Genomic DNA, 15,230 nt, shown 5'->3' with positions numbered 1-15,230 from the left:
CAGTTTTTGAAGGATACTTTGTTCCAAATAAAACCCAAGAGAAAGTTGGCCGGGGTGCATTTTTTAATAATCTTTGTGCAGTGTGTAATCCTGACATATGACCAATGATGAGCAGATGACTGGTAACCAATGTCTAGTTAAACCTGTCTTCTGCTTTTCACTGTTCTCTGTGACATCTTCACCTGCTTAATCACCCCTATGACTATAAAATCAGTGACATTCATCAATATTTATGATGGGCTTTTGGCTTTAGTACCCCCAAAGGAAACAGAAAGGAAAGCGTTGAATTCAGATTCATTTACTTCAAGGTAAACTTGACGTAATCTCACAGAAGCAACTGAATTCAGTAGAATTGCTTGGGATTTAGTTTGAAGTAACCAAAAGTAGTATTTAATTTTCTACTCCATAAATAAGCCTCAAGCAGAAAATAATCACATTATCATTTTAATATCTATTATAATGTTTATGTTTTCCTTTAAGTGTTCATCTGGGTTTTAGCTGCAGCCTCCTTTAATGTGAAGAGATTATTTTTGATTTCTCAGGAGCACAGTGAGAAGGCTATGCCTGAATTGTAAAGAACCAAGATGCTGCTGGTTCATTGCTGAGGGCTCTTGCTCTACCGAATCTAGTCTTCTGACTGTTAAAAACAAAGTTGCTGTGAAATCGATGCAGAACATGTCTTGCCCACCCTATATCCTACTGGAAGTTTGTTCCAACCCATCACAGCTTTGATGCTTATAAATATTTTTCTATCTTTCAGCCTAGATTTACCCAGGGCCCTTGTGTCTATATTGTCCTTCTACACTGAAGAGTTTTTCCCCTTCTGTTGTGATTTCCTCCCTGCTGATGTATTTAGCAAAATCAATGACACCCCCTTTCAGGCTCGATTTTAGTAAGCCAGAGGTGCTAGGCTGTGGGCCAACGTGCCATGCACAGCCTGCCAGGATGGCTCCTCTCATCCAGCACTGACTTTCCCTAGGGGCAGGCTGTGGGCTGTGTGGGTGTGCGTGGGAGCCACACGGTCCCTTCCCCTACCATTTGCATCCGCACGTAGCTGGGAAGTTTGGGCCTGAGCATCCCAGGCTGAACTAATAAAATTTGCATAATTTTCTTTCAGAAGCTTGGTTTTCCATCCCCCAGCATTACTTTAAGTTAAATTGATCTTTTTTAAACAAAAGCAAGCAGATGTGTCCATCCTTTGTTATTGCCGTGCATACGACATTAAAGCAACAGCTTCCACACCCTGCCAGCAATTCTTCACCTGACACATCTTAGTGCTGTATCTGCCCTTCTTTTCTCTTCACTGCGGTCATCTTCCAGTTGACTAGTCTGGCCAGGTTTATCTTAGCTGTTTCTAGAAGTGCTACTACAAAGGACTATTTGCTACTGTGATATGATAGTCCACCAAAACTCTGCCTGGAATCAAAGGGAAATTTGTTTGAGGAAAAAAACGAGAACAAGCTCCAAGGCTTGGCTGCAAGGAATGCATTGAAGTGGGAATTAGTTTTACATTTTCAGAATTTTTAATTACAACAAAATGATATAAAATAATTGTACTTTAGGCAGACATATCTTTTTCAATATAGTATTTAACTACGAATGCCACAATGCTTGTCTCCTGAACAGTATCAACCACTTGGTTGCTGAATTAGTGTATAAATTGAGAATTTAAAACTTTGCTTTAAAATAGCTAAATGTGGAGTCTTGGGTTTGCATGAAGTCTGTATTAGTGTTTTCTGACTTTTTGAATATTTAGTTTTGAAAATGTCGTGGTATTCTACAATTTGAAATTCAAAAGTATAGAAGTATTGTGAATGTGACTAGTTCATTATGCGCTTTATTTCTATAGGGCCTAGATAACAGGCTGTGATGATGTCCAAGAGGTTTTTATACATTAATGTATGAGATTTAGATACAATTTTATACAGTAAAGTATGAAATTTAGACAAAACTATTTCTTTGGAGTTTTAAATTTTTTTCATGGTTTTAGTTAAGTGAAATCCTATGAAATTTTGTTTAGTTGTTTTTTCAGTATGTTATTTTAATAATTTTAGAAGAAAAGCATGTGCCTGAATGTAGACCTTCTGTGTCATTTTAGAGCCCCTGGAGATCCCACCCAGCCTCTCCCTGCCACTTCAAAGGTGTGGGTTTCCTGTCAGTCCCATATCGTATCTGCCAGCCATGCACAGTTATCCTGGATACTCCAGGGTATTCCAGCAGGCACTAGGTACCTTCTTTTAGCCATCTGAATTTCTCCTTTAGATAAATGCTGTAAAAGATAATACACCTCTACCAATGCTTAACAAAATTAAAGATAGCACAGCTGTGAAGGTAATTCCGTCTAAGGTGTTTTATTTAAGTTTAACAAGACATAGAGGCAGGAAAGCAATTTCATGTGCAAGTACAGAGTTACTGTGTTCAACGGGATGCTATCAAGAGTCTGTTTTGAATTATGATGGCTGAGCTGAACCTGTGCATGCGTTGGGAGCTGCTGTTGCTGAGGGTATGCCCCCCGAAAGCCCTGGCCAGAAATCTGGGGCTTCTCATCAGGAACGTAGGGGTCTGATGTTTTAAAGTGTTTGGAGCATGGCAAAAGTAAGCTTAATTCCTCAGTTTTGGGCATGATGCAGCAAACCAATTTTGCTGAAAAAGTAGGTATTTTTGGGTACTAGGGCACTCACAGGGAATTAGAGGAACACTTGCATTAATTACTTAGGCAATTAGAAACCTAGGTTAATCAGGTCCATTTTTGATGGTCTACTGAATCAGAGGGAAGTTAAAAACCTTGAATATATTAGTGTAATTATGTATGAATTGTACTGTGTGGTTACTGAATTGTTTTTTATAACAAGAACAATTCGTTGCATATAATATATCAAAGTTATATAGTGTATAAGTATAAAACATATAACTCAAAATAAAATTAAAGCTATTGGAAGGCAGCAAACTCTGGATGAAATTCACCACAAGGATTAATTAGGATTGTATAGACAAAGAACACTCTCCCATGAGCTTTTTTTAACCAGTCACTAACATTAGGATCGTTAGGAATTTGGACTACTTTTGCAGAAGTTTAAAAAATGAAATTGTTACAGAAAAAGGCATGATGCAGAGTGACTTGCAAAACAATCATAAGATCTGATTTAGTAGTGTACAATATTAATTTTGTAAATTGTGAATGAAGCAGAACTGTTTTCATGTGCTGATTTTTTTTTTTTTTTAAGTCTTTATCAATCTTTGTCAGGATGAACCCCCAAGGCATGACTGTGATGGCTGTTTGAAACAAGAAACAGATACCCTCTTGGTGTTATTCTTTTCACTAATCACTGGGAATCTGAGCCTGAATGAAGATGGAGGAAGACTCCTACAGAGAACCGGGAACGGTTTGTCCCTTAAGAAGGGTATAATGGCATTTTTAATGTTTTTACCAAATACCAGGGTATGTGATAAAAGTTTATGGATTGGGAATTAATTGAAAGATTGTGAAATGGGAAAGAATGCACATTATGGGAAGCCTTGGAGAACTACAACCTAAGCACCCTGAAATTTGCGACCAAGGCCACAGAATGTCTCTGGAGTTATTGGAACCATCTCAGATGACTGTTATTTCTGATATAATTTACCAGTCCCAGTAAGCTCCCCCAGCCAGACTGGGAAAAGACATTCCTTTTATTAATGTTAGTCCAGGGGACTAAAGTGTATTCTGGGAAATGAAACATATAGTTTAAGGAATTAGCTACAGAATTCAGTTTTGTAAAAAAAGAGACAGTGTGCATTTGTACCTGGGAGGTGGTATAGGTTTTGAAAAATGCTGTTCAAAAGAAAACGTGCTTATATCTAAACTCTGTTATCTGCAACATAAAGGTTTACAGTTTTAAATGTATTAAATAACGTATCTGTATGATGAAATGTGAAATGTATAATTAAACTAATAAGTATAGAACTAGTAAATGTTATCTAAATCGTATGTGCAAATATTAAACTGTTTCATTTCTAGAGGTTACAGAAAACACTTTAAAATTTTATACAGTCTTTCCACTCCCCCTAGTTTTTAATGTAATTACAGTTTTAAAGCTAATCTATTAGTTTTTTTAATATTTGCAGTTGTGTTAAATTTTACTGAGGAACAATTTAGTTTGGAGAAACCGTTACACTTTATCCCAACTGTGGTTCGTGTTGTTTGAACAAGAAGTCCCTGAGTGTTTGTCCCAAATACCAATATTTTCACTCCACTGGCAGCTGTATATTTGTGGTCACCCTACAGCAATGTATGCAAAGAATGTATACAGTGGCAGTGCCTCTTCCAGAAAGTACCAGAAGGAAAACTGGATGTGGTCAACCCACACATAATTTGCTCTTCTTGGTGGAGGTCTCGCATAGACAACACTTAAATGGCACTTTTTGTTTCTGGATAGGATGAAGGTAAGAGATGGAAACCATTCAAAAGCCATTGCTTACATTCCCTGAAATGGGCTAAAAAGAACAGCTCTTCTGAGACACAGTTTTACACTGAACATACGCAGAGCTGCGTTATTATTAATTCTGAAAACGTGTTTACAATAGTTAGGTAAAATATTTAGTTACTATTTAAATATTTTGATGTATTATAGTTCGTACACAAATTTTAGCTGTCTACTGCACTTAACATTTCCAATTTAAATAACTGGTTTCATTAAGAATTCTGTGATACAAATTAATAACAAAAGGCAGTTAATACAGAGTGCAGTTATGAGATCAAAATACATGTGGTTTAAATTTAAAGAATTAAATGTTAGCATTTCCCTATAGAGAAAGGTTATTTGGGCAGTGGTGTACTGACATTATCACCACCCACGGAGAAGGGGACCTGTTGATCCTATCGGTTAAGCAGAAATTCAAAAAAGGAAGAATGTAGGTCTAGCGGGTTTGCTTGGTGTGAGTGATTCACACAGGAAAAATGCTGATACCTGGAGTCATCGTAGTGACCTTCTCTAATGATTAAAAAGAGTTTGTCAAGCTGGAGGGTTTAGGTTGCTTGCTACGTAAAGGTGGTCTTGGTTATTAATATAATAAGTGGAAAGTTAAATGATGACCATGGAAATACGATAACAAGTGCTATTGCAAATGAGACAAAAAAAGATTTTCTGTGGGCATTAAAACTGATCGTCCAATGTGTTAACCATGGGGCTGAAGGACTGCTAAGAAAATGATGTGCAAAGTGGATGAAATAAAGGATAAAAGTGTGTTTAAGTAGGTATTTCTTCAAAGCTTCCTTCAGGGAGGTGTTTCTAGGCACTACCATACTGCTTCTGACAAATCATGTCTGTTAAGCTGAAGGTAAGTAAACAGCATTCATTTAGCAGTATACAGTGCTATCTATATCTCTGAATTTCTGTTTGGGCAAACCTTTATAATAACTTTATTTGACCTAGAAACAAATCTATTAAAACCATCCATTACTAATTTGTCACTATTTAATGTTAGTTTAATATGACAACTCTGGGATGGCTTTGCCTGTTACTCCTGGAAGAAACTACATAACATTGTGTGGGTTCGAGTAGTTTCACGCAGACCTGGGACTGCACAGAAAAGCCAGTTCTCAACATCACTGCACATAGGGAAAGCTTGTCTCTGACCCTCAGTCGAACAGCTTGAACACATGCTGAGTGAAACCCCAGGCTACCAATACTCTGCACTTTGGCTTTTGAAACTTTCTGGGTAAGATACAGTTTCAACATGAAAAGTCAAAATACAGTGGTTTACAATCAGTTTTGCTTTGTTTGAAGCTAAAACTCAAAGCAAAACTCCTGAGGTATAGAGCTGTATGAAGCAAAACATAAGAAAATTAACAGAAAACCTCTGCAAACTGAACAATCTAGTTTCACCCAGCTCTTGAAATAACCCCTTTTTGCTAGTTCACTTTTCAATTGCATGTGTGGGATGTCAAAAATTAGTTGTTTTCACTACCCTGTGGCACAGGTGATAAACGCCGCAGCTCCAAAGCATAACCCTCTGTCCGAGCAAGGTCTCACTCTCACTCTCTGTCTCAGCTGATACTTTCGACATCTGCCAAAAGATGATATTTTCTCAGTCCCTGGCTAGTTACGTTTAGCTCTTGATTGTCTGTAAAAAAAGCCTGTATGTTTTTTTGTAGTTGCATCCAGCTCTGAACTAATTTCCTAGATCTATAACAATGCTCTAAATAGTACCCAGTCCCAAAGTAGCAGCAGTAACTTCACCTCTGGGGGATCGCCCGAGGATTTATGGCATTGTAAGTTCAAAGCCTGATATTTCAGAGATGCTGAACACCTGTTTCTCTTCCTAGCTGGTATGGGAGCTGCAGGTGCTCATGCTCTTGTGAAGATCAGACCTCTTCTGCATCAGTATGTTTATTTACATTTATTTACAGTGAAACAACAAAGAATCCTCTGCTCTCCTTTCACTTTTTGTAAAATTGTAGTGCAACTGGCTTGAAACAAACCTATGAACGGCACCAAGCCAGAAGGTACTTCTAGGAGAGCATTGCTGAGCGTGTGTGAGTTCAGACTCTCAGGGCTCCTTTGTTGGCTGGGCAGCTGATCCATTTTCTTTCCCCCTAAAATATTGAGGGAGTGAACTCCTGAGCCTCCAAAATTATCACTGACGGAGAAGCAATGCCTCAGCAGCAGTGGGACTAAGTGAGTCAGCTTCTGGATGTAGATCTCAGACTTTGACATCTTTGTTGAGAAGAACTAGAGTGATGTTCAGGAAAAAAAATAAAAATTATTGTCAGATAATCAGTGATCTTGTGTACCTATATTTTGCTTATTCGTATGTCAGGTTTTTGTGGTGAACCAGTCAGTACCTAGGAATGTGCAGAGTGCAAGCAGAATGACCAAATTTGAAGGTTGAAGGTATCTTGAAGCACAGCTCACAGGCTGGGTTACATGAGGATTATTGTGCATGGATTTTACAATATAATGGCTCACCTCTGCACAAGAGTGAATTTTATATGGTGTGAGCATATGTCACCGAAAAAACCCAACATTGGGTTGTTGGTGGAATGCAAATATTATGTGACTCTTAGTCTCACTTGGTATTTTAAACCATGAGAGTTTCAGATTTGAGTCACAGTAACTTGTAACTAGGATATGTATATACGCATATATAGCACACAGGCTGTAAGCAAGGCTTTTGCCTTGGGGTTATTTTCTCCTCAAATTGCAGATTTGGTTCTCTGTTATTGTAAGCCATTACAGCCTCAACGAAAAGTTAGAAGTCAGATCAGATGCTTCCAAAATGTGAAAAGAAACCTGAACTGGGAACCCTTAGTCTTCTATTTTCTTCTCCAGCCACTTTGATTTTTAGAACCCTTGGTCCATCAAACCACGTTACATCTTTCCTGCACCTCTGCTTCTCCATGGTGCTTCCTGTGTGGAGCTGGCATCGGGATTTGTTGGGCCTCTAACTTACCTCATCAGAGCACTCAGCAGCATCTCATCTTTTGTTAGAAGCAGAACACACTACTTAAAGAGCACCTTTCACCCAAGACCTTTATTGGAAAACTCCTCTAGTCAGAGCAAGATTTGGAGAAGATGGCACCTGAGTGCCTGCCAGCAGAGCAGCCTCAGAAGCATGTGTGGGAAAAAGTTTTTTCTTGGTTTTTTTTTTTCCTTTTAATTCAGCACTTTGAGTTAGAACATGCGTGTAGCCAAGCTGTGCAAAGAATGACTTGCTGAACAGAAGACTGTAAGGTAGGGTTAGAGGCTCTGCTTAAGAGAAAATCTGCCTCAGCCTGGAGAACAATCCCACCACAAAATAAAATTAACTTTAAAAGTAATGAGATTTTCCACTGTTAACATAATAGCAGCAAACCACATGTTCTAAACAGTTTGGGGCTTTTTTTGGGTTTTGGGTGGTTTTTTTGTTGTTGTGTTGTTTTTTTTTTGGTTTTGTTTTTTTTTTTTTGTATAAGGACTCATTTTTTGTAACAAACCCCAGACTATTAGCCCTGCCATTTTTCCACTGCTGGAGGAAAACGCGGACTCTTGCTGAGTTGTATGGTGAATATCTCAGAGATATTTGAATCTGCCACCAATAAAAAGGCCTCTGAAATGCTAGCATGGAAGAACCAGTTCAAGGTAGAGGAAATGGAAAAAATGGGAAAAAAGAAGAAACATCTCTTTGGATCTTTAGCTCTGTTATTTTTTAGATTATATTTCTTCTGAGGTCCCAAAATCTTTAGTAACAAACAAGATTTCTTTTAAAAAGTATTAAGTTATCAAAACATTTGCCAGGTCCTAATATTAAATCCTAGCAGTCAGCAATGTTTAAGTTCAGCCATATCATTTTGCTGAGTAAGTCATGCTAAAACTTAAAATTTTCCCCTCAAAATGATCTTTCCAAATGAGATTGATATTGTGAGAAAAAAAGAAAAGAGAGAAGGATGCCTTCATCTTGAGGAATTATGGAATTAATTTTCTTTATACACTCTGTTTGCACAAGACATTTTTGTTAACTCTTAATAAAAATACCATTCAGCTGCTACTTTCATTGTTTTTATCCTGGGACCAATACAACATTGTCATTATTGGATATAAAGTGCTGTAAAAACAAATCTAATTTGTTAAGTTTATTTTGATAAGAAATAAATATAAAGGTAGTGCATAGTTTGTACAGTGCTGCTATCATAGGACTCCTGGGTATAATTTATATAAAGAAAATAAAAAAGCATACATAACTTTCTAGTTGATTTCCTTTAACAGGGCTAATTGAAAACAGTTTCTGTTATTTAAAAGTAATTTATTTTAAATATACTTTTTAAAACAAAGTTCTTATTGATATCCATTTTAAGTATAATATTATCTCAGTGTGGGATACAAGTAAAAGGTCAAATCTTGTAGGAGTATTTTCTGTATGACTCAGTTCTGATCACAGATAAACTTATCGGAGAAACCAAATTAATTAACCTTTTCAGTACCAAAAGCTTGTTTTAACAGGCCACGACGGTTTCTTTCACAAATACAGAACGTCAAAGCTCACACTTTTGTTCTGAAACATGAAAAAGAGAGTGCTAATTTCCCTTTTCTCTATCTGATAAAAAGCAGAGGCTAGTGATTTTAACATGAATTTAGACTGGTTGAGAATCAGTATATAGGCATAGTAAGCAATACGTTATTGATTTTTAGTCAAGAGCTGTTGTGCACAGTGGTACAGCAACAGATGCAATTTTTAACTTTGATTATGCCTTTAATTTATGGACATTGTTAAAGGATACATTTTTTCTTGCCCATCAGCATAATCCTTATGCATGGATCTGATTACTGGAGTGCCGAAAGACGCTGTATGAGCAAAATGGCTGTATGCGGCATATCTCTAGGAACCAGCCTCTTTCCATGTTGCTTGATAGGTTGTTCAATTCCTGTCCAGTTAACTGGTTTGTGACATTTCTCAGAAGTCCCTTTAGCTCTGCTTGCTTCTTTGTTTCCATCACAGCAGTGCTGACAATTCAATGACTTGGGTTGCTTCAATACGTGCATGCAGTCGAACTCAACACCAGAAACTGCCTGTCGTTATTAAAGCCAAACCCATAGTGATTGAAAGGACTTCAGATCTGGGACCACACTCATGTCTGAGAAAAACTCTCAGACATTAACGAGCTGAAGCCCTCTTCATGGCATTCATGCAATCTCACCTCTATCAGCACAATTTAATGTAGCTGGGGGAGAGTTTGACTCATGGGGGTTTTGCCTGCAGACTCATTCCTGCCATCTTTACTCATTTTGCATATAGTATTTACTCTCACTGACTTGGGTGAAGAAGTTGTGCTGCAAGGGAGTAAAAGTGGTGAAGTCTTTCTCCAAATAGCTCCTGGAGAGCTGCGTTTCAGACATTACCTGTTGGAGAACGCTCAAGACGCTGATATTAATGATATTTCTCATATTCAGTGAAGTAAAAGCATTAAAAATATCCAAGGGTGAAGATATCTAGAAATCTGGTTTGGAAGGTCAAAGCGCTAGCTGAGCTGTGGGAGTATACTGGCTCTGCACAACAAAAAGTGAAAACAGAAGTCTGTAAGGCATGTCCCAAGCTGAACTCAAATGGGCTTGGGGTGGAAATTTTGTCAGCCCTGGACATATACAGTGAAATAATCATCTCATGCTGGCAGTGACAATCAGCGCTTTTTTTTTTTTTTCCTTCCATAATTTACAAAACATGAGCAAGTAGGTAGTTAAAGCATTTAAATTCTTCCATGAATGGAATAATTTTACATGGTATTTTCTAAGCAGAAAAATAACTGGCGCTAGGGGAATTACATTGTCACTCTTACAAAATGTAATTCCATCCAAACGAACAAAATAATGCAGTTATCAGGGCAGATAATGCAGCACACTGCACACATGGGCAGTGAAGATAACCTTTTACTCCATTAACAAGAGATGATTGCTCTGGAAAACTTGCTGGGTCACTTTTATTTATTAAAAGAGCAAATTCATGGTTTCTTCATGGACTAGTCACACTGCATAGTATTTTCTTTTTTGTTCTATTTAAATTCAGATTGGTTATTCATACTTCCTGGCAGTGGTTATAAGAGGAGGTTGACTGAGAATCTGGTAGGTGAGTTAATCTCATTTTTACTGTGTCTCTAGAGCCACCCACTTTCCCTTCATATGACTTGACACCAACAAGTCTGTACAAGTTTTGCGCAGCGAGACCAAAGTATTGACCTCCTGCACCCCTCCATCTTCTCCTCTGCCCTGTTTTTGCTGCTCCCCTTTTTTCTTTGGCACATTTCTTATTTTTAAGCCCCTCTCACCAGCCTGACACACAGGTCACTTCCACATCCACACATGCCTCCTGCCTGCAGACGCCTGCTGAGATTTTCATCCTTTGAGGCCAGGGAGTCAGTAGAGGGTTGTTAGGTGGCTGCTGACTCAGTGGGATGAAGCCCTGAGGTCCCCAGCAAAACCCCAGCTCCCGCCCCGTACCCTGAAAATGAACTTGCTTTTAATGTCAGAAAGGAATCACTCAAACATTGGGGTTCCCGAGGCCCAGTGGATTTGTGTAATGGGTAAGCACAAACTAGTGCTGAAGCCATTCTCCCTGCTGAAGTGTTGCAGCTCCTTCCCCTACAGCGGGTGCTGGGAGATGCACTTACAGGTTCATACCACAGTCCCGCTTTCAGTCCCAGTGCTTGTACAGGCTGTGTATGGTTCTCCGCTCCTCTATTTGTCCAAGTATTTTCATGTGGCTTTTAGAAATGCTGGTAACATTGAGGTCTTTGTAGCATTTGGCAGCTTTGGCCGGGGAGCTCATCCACTTTTCAAAGGAGAAAGGCACAGATGTGCACACACCGACACTGGAACTGCCTTACAAAGCAGGGCTAAGTTATAGACAACAGAGAAAGCTTTTTGATGTTCTTGCACTAGTGGTTACACTAACCTTTGGTGAGGATTTTCTGAGCAAATTTTGCCTCAGCTGTGATGTCTCTACATGTTTCTCTTTCTGACTCTGCTGAAAGACCATTGAAACAGGCCTCGGATGCGCTACCAGTCTCATTACCTGAGACAACACAAACAAGAGACTGCAGATGGCTCAGTGCATCTTTTCACAGATATGTTAAAAAATTGTCCTGCCGTCGGAGATGTACACAAACTATCTGTGAGAAATCTTCCTGGTCCCCCTGACAGCTTCTCAATTTTGTCGTACACTCTTCTACTCCACTGCGCCTAAAAAAGATTAAAAATCTCATTGGCCTGGGCCTTTTAAATAAAACACTGCCAAAACATCGCATGTTGAAAGTCACCATTTAGCAAGTGGCTGGGGATGCCATACCTCTCCCTGTGCTGCCCCACGTCATGGGCGTTCGACGTGCCCAAGGCTCCCTCTGGTCCCAAGGCGCAGTGCAGCACCGCGCTTTGCTTAGCACCTGAACACAGGCTGCCTTTGCTGTTGCAACGAGCACGATTGTCACCCTGACACGCTTTCCTCCTGACTGGGAAAACAGCTTCCAGGTTTTAGCAAACAAACTTGGAGAACTTTACAGCCCAGCTGTGACAGCTTCGAGCTAGAAGTAGGTTGTCTTATTTTCTCCCCAAATATATGTATTGGTCTGGGGAAGGATACTACCTCTTTCCACAAACCTCACCACACTTACAGCCGTGGACTACCCTGGCTGCAGCAACAGTAAAAGTGCTTTCAGTTTTGGTTTTTTTTTTTTTTTTCTTTTCCATTTTAAGCCCTTCAAATTATATGTTGACATTCTCACTGCTAGCTGGAGAGCAGTGTATCTCACAGTATTCCTGCCTTCGTATGGGACACGTGGCATGACGTTGAGGAATATGCCTACAGTGATATAATGTGGACTTCACCTGTAGCCAGGTGCAAGGACTAAAAGCTGCAGCGGCTGCCAAAGGATGAGCTCATAAAGGAGTTGAACACTTTGGATCGTAAATGGGGAGCTGTGAGGGTTTTGAAGGATCAGGGCTTGGAGATTTCTTTATGCAAGGCTGGAACATCTTTCAGTGACAAGGAAATCAACCTTTTTGACTGAACTGAAAAACAATTGATAGAGCTTCCCCACTTTCCAGTGTCTCACATTCCTGAGTATGGATCTTCCTTGTTAGTGATTGTGGACATGAAACCTTTCAACCTTTCCACAGTTACTGTTGTTGCAGTTCTGCAAATAAGAAATGACAGTGAGATAGGAACACTGAGCATGGTCCTGTCATATCTGTGGGTTGTGTGGGCTTCTCTAAACATTGACTAAACACTGTCCCACCACAGCTGATTTTTCCCTGCAGTATATTATCTCTAATAAAGCTGAAGCCATACAGCTCGTCCATTGCCCTCCCACTGCATTTTTATGTTCTGAGACCAAAGAAGTCAATTTTTGGGGGTTTTTTTGTTTTTTTTTTCCAACTGCGGAAGACAATATATATGCTTTTAATGTGCTCTTCGACTTACGCAGACTTATTACCCAGCTGCAGAATGGGCTCTGGTATACAAGTACAGGAGATGTGTTTATGTGTCTGGTCATCTCTGGAATGTGTAGCCACCGAGTGAAAGGCTGGGAAACTCCTGTGGGATGGCTGTGCCGATGATGACCTGCCAGCACCAACAGCCTGATCTCTGATGGTGGAGAGGGAACATGGATGCCTCTGCAGTGCTGAGGGTCTCCAGCAAGCTTGGAGCACACAAGCTGGAAAGATGCTCTGCACATCTCCTGGTGTTTGCTCGAGCCCCTTAGCACCTTACAATCAGCCCTAAGCAGTTTGTAGGATTGCGCTTCTGCTGGCTGAAGAGAAAAAAACCTCATTTGTGCAGGATTTTTGTTTGTGCAAAAGGCCTACTAGAAAATTGTTGAAATTAAAATAATCACACATGTCCTTCCGCTTAGGAAAAGAGAGCTCTAAGTGAGAGCATGTGTGCTCCGACTCTCGGGCTGAGAAAATGTCAGTCTGATGTGCTTGGGAAGTTCATATTGATACAAACAGGGAGGCTCCCTGCTGCCCACAGATTTCCCACATAAAAGTCCTACTGGTAGCCGTGGGAACTTAGCGGCAGCCACGCTGTGGCTAAAGTCACCACTCTAAAAATGTAGTGAAATTAGTGTTCATAAAAGTGAAAAACATGCCACAAGAATGAAGATGTTCTGATTCACAGCCATGAAAATTACATGAGTTCTGGCATTAAAATAAAAAAGCTAAATTTTGCATTTACTCTGGCTTTTGAAAAGGATTGCTGGTGGATTTTTAAAAAGTTCATTTAAGCAAAAATCTTGGCTTTTTTGCAAAACAATTTGTTGCACCAAAACATACCCCCTCCCTGCCCCAAGTCGTGCCTGTGATGTGACGCTGGTCCTTCTCACCAGCCCTGTGGAAAGGGCTGATCCTGTGCTGCACAGTGGCCTCTAGTGAAACTGAGTAGTTTGTTCCAGAGTCTGCAAAATAATTTCCAGCAGCTGTGTTGTAACTAGTTTCAGTTCTGCCTTCTGATCTGACCCTCACCTTGCTCAAACTATGACACTAGCTTTGTATATTTTTAAGAAAAATAATAAAAAAAAAAACCCATGGGAGGGTGTGATGGACCAACAGACTTGTCCAAATGTAATTTGAACATGAACCTGGGACCCAGAGGCAAAGGTAATACCAGCAATAGTGCAGCTGTTGTAGCTTAACATTATCGTTTAGCACCATTTTCAGTTTGAAGTTCCCTTTTTTGACGACTTCTGCTATGCCTGCCATAAGGAGAGGGGACAGCTATGCCAGCTGTGACTCTTGCTACTAGAATTTGGATTTGTATGTTGTATCTCTGTTCCAGTTATAGACATTCATCCTCAAACAGGTACTCTTGTTCCTTGCATCCTTGCAGCTTTCTTTTTTCTTGCACCACAAGGATCTGAAATGTCAACTCTGTAGTCAAAGCATTGTATAAGGCTTGCTCCCTGTGTCCTATCAAGCCTGTTTTCCATGATTTTCCAGGAGAGATGTTATGAAACAATGAGCATCACCCTCCCTTCATGACATTCCCTCTGCCACCATGCCTTCTTGCAGGACAGCCACCAAGCTGACCCCTTGTTCAGCTGGCTATCGTGTTTGCTGGGCAGCTGCTGCCTTCCCATCCCTACCCCCATACTGACAACAGTTTATGACAGCAGCAATCTTAAAAATAAAACAGGAAATAATTTCAATAGGGGATGTGGTGGCTGACAGAGAAAAGTGGAGTATGTCTGAAGTGCAGTTGTTCTTTCACGTGAGCGCCGAGGCCCTGCAGAAATGTTTCAGGGGAATGAATGTTTGCACAGCCTTTCATGTGGTGGAGGGACCTGTGCTTGTTTTTGTTGTTGCTTCAGAAACCTATTGTGGTGGCTGTCACAGAGTCACAGAATGGTCGGGGTTGGAAGGGGCCTCTGGAGATCATCTAGTCCAACCCGCTCCTAAACCAGGCTCACCTAGTGCAGGTTGCACAGAATCACAGGTGGGTTTTTAATGTCTCCAGAGAAGGAGACTCCACAACCTCTCTGGGCAGCCTTTTCCAGTGCTCTGCCACCCTCAAAGTAAAGAAGTTTCTCCTCGTTCAGATGGAACTTCCCGTGTTGCAATTTGTGCCCATTGCCCCTTGTCCCTGTCGCTGGGCACCACTGAAAGAGCCTGGTCCATCCTCCTGACACCCGCCCTTAAGCTGTTTGTGTGCATTGAGAAGGTCCTTTCCCAGTGTTCCCCAGGCTACACAGGCCCAGCTCTCTCAGCCTGTCCCCTTAAGGGAGATGT

The 15,230-nt window shown here is 40.3% G+C and overlaps 1 long non-coding RNA gene across 9 annotated transcripts in view; it reads left to right on the top strand.

The window, feature by feature from the left end:
* Window positions 1-8,656, top strand: part of LOC119143802 — a 91,951-nt gene extending 83,295 nt beyond the window's left edge. For 7 of the 9 annotated variants that reach the window (XR_005102819.1, XR_005102815.1, XR_005102821.1 and 4 more), the window contains one exon: window positions 3,225-8,655. This is a non-coding gene — a long non-coding RNA (uncharacterized LOC119143802). Of the gene's footprint in view, window positions 1-3,224 lie in introns of all 9 variants that reach the window. The other 2 variants (XR_005102816.1, XR_005102814.1) reach the window with 2 other exon arrangements.
* The last annotated feature ends 6,574 nt before the right edge of the window (window positions 8,657-15,230 follow it).

The sequence above is a fragment of the Falco rusticolus genome, chromosome 2 (genome assembly GCF_015220075.1).
Source record: "Falco rusticolus isolate bFalRus1 chromosome 2, bFalRus1.pri, whole genome shotgun sequence".
NCBI classification, from domain to species: Eukaryota; Metazoa; Chordata; class Aves; order Falconiformes; family Falconidae; genus Falco; species Falco rusticolus.
The sequence above is the reverse complement of the archived record's forward strand: the minus strand, read 5'-3'. Positions and strand labels throughout refer to the sequence as shown.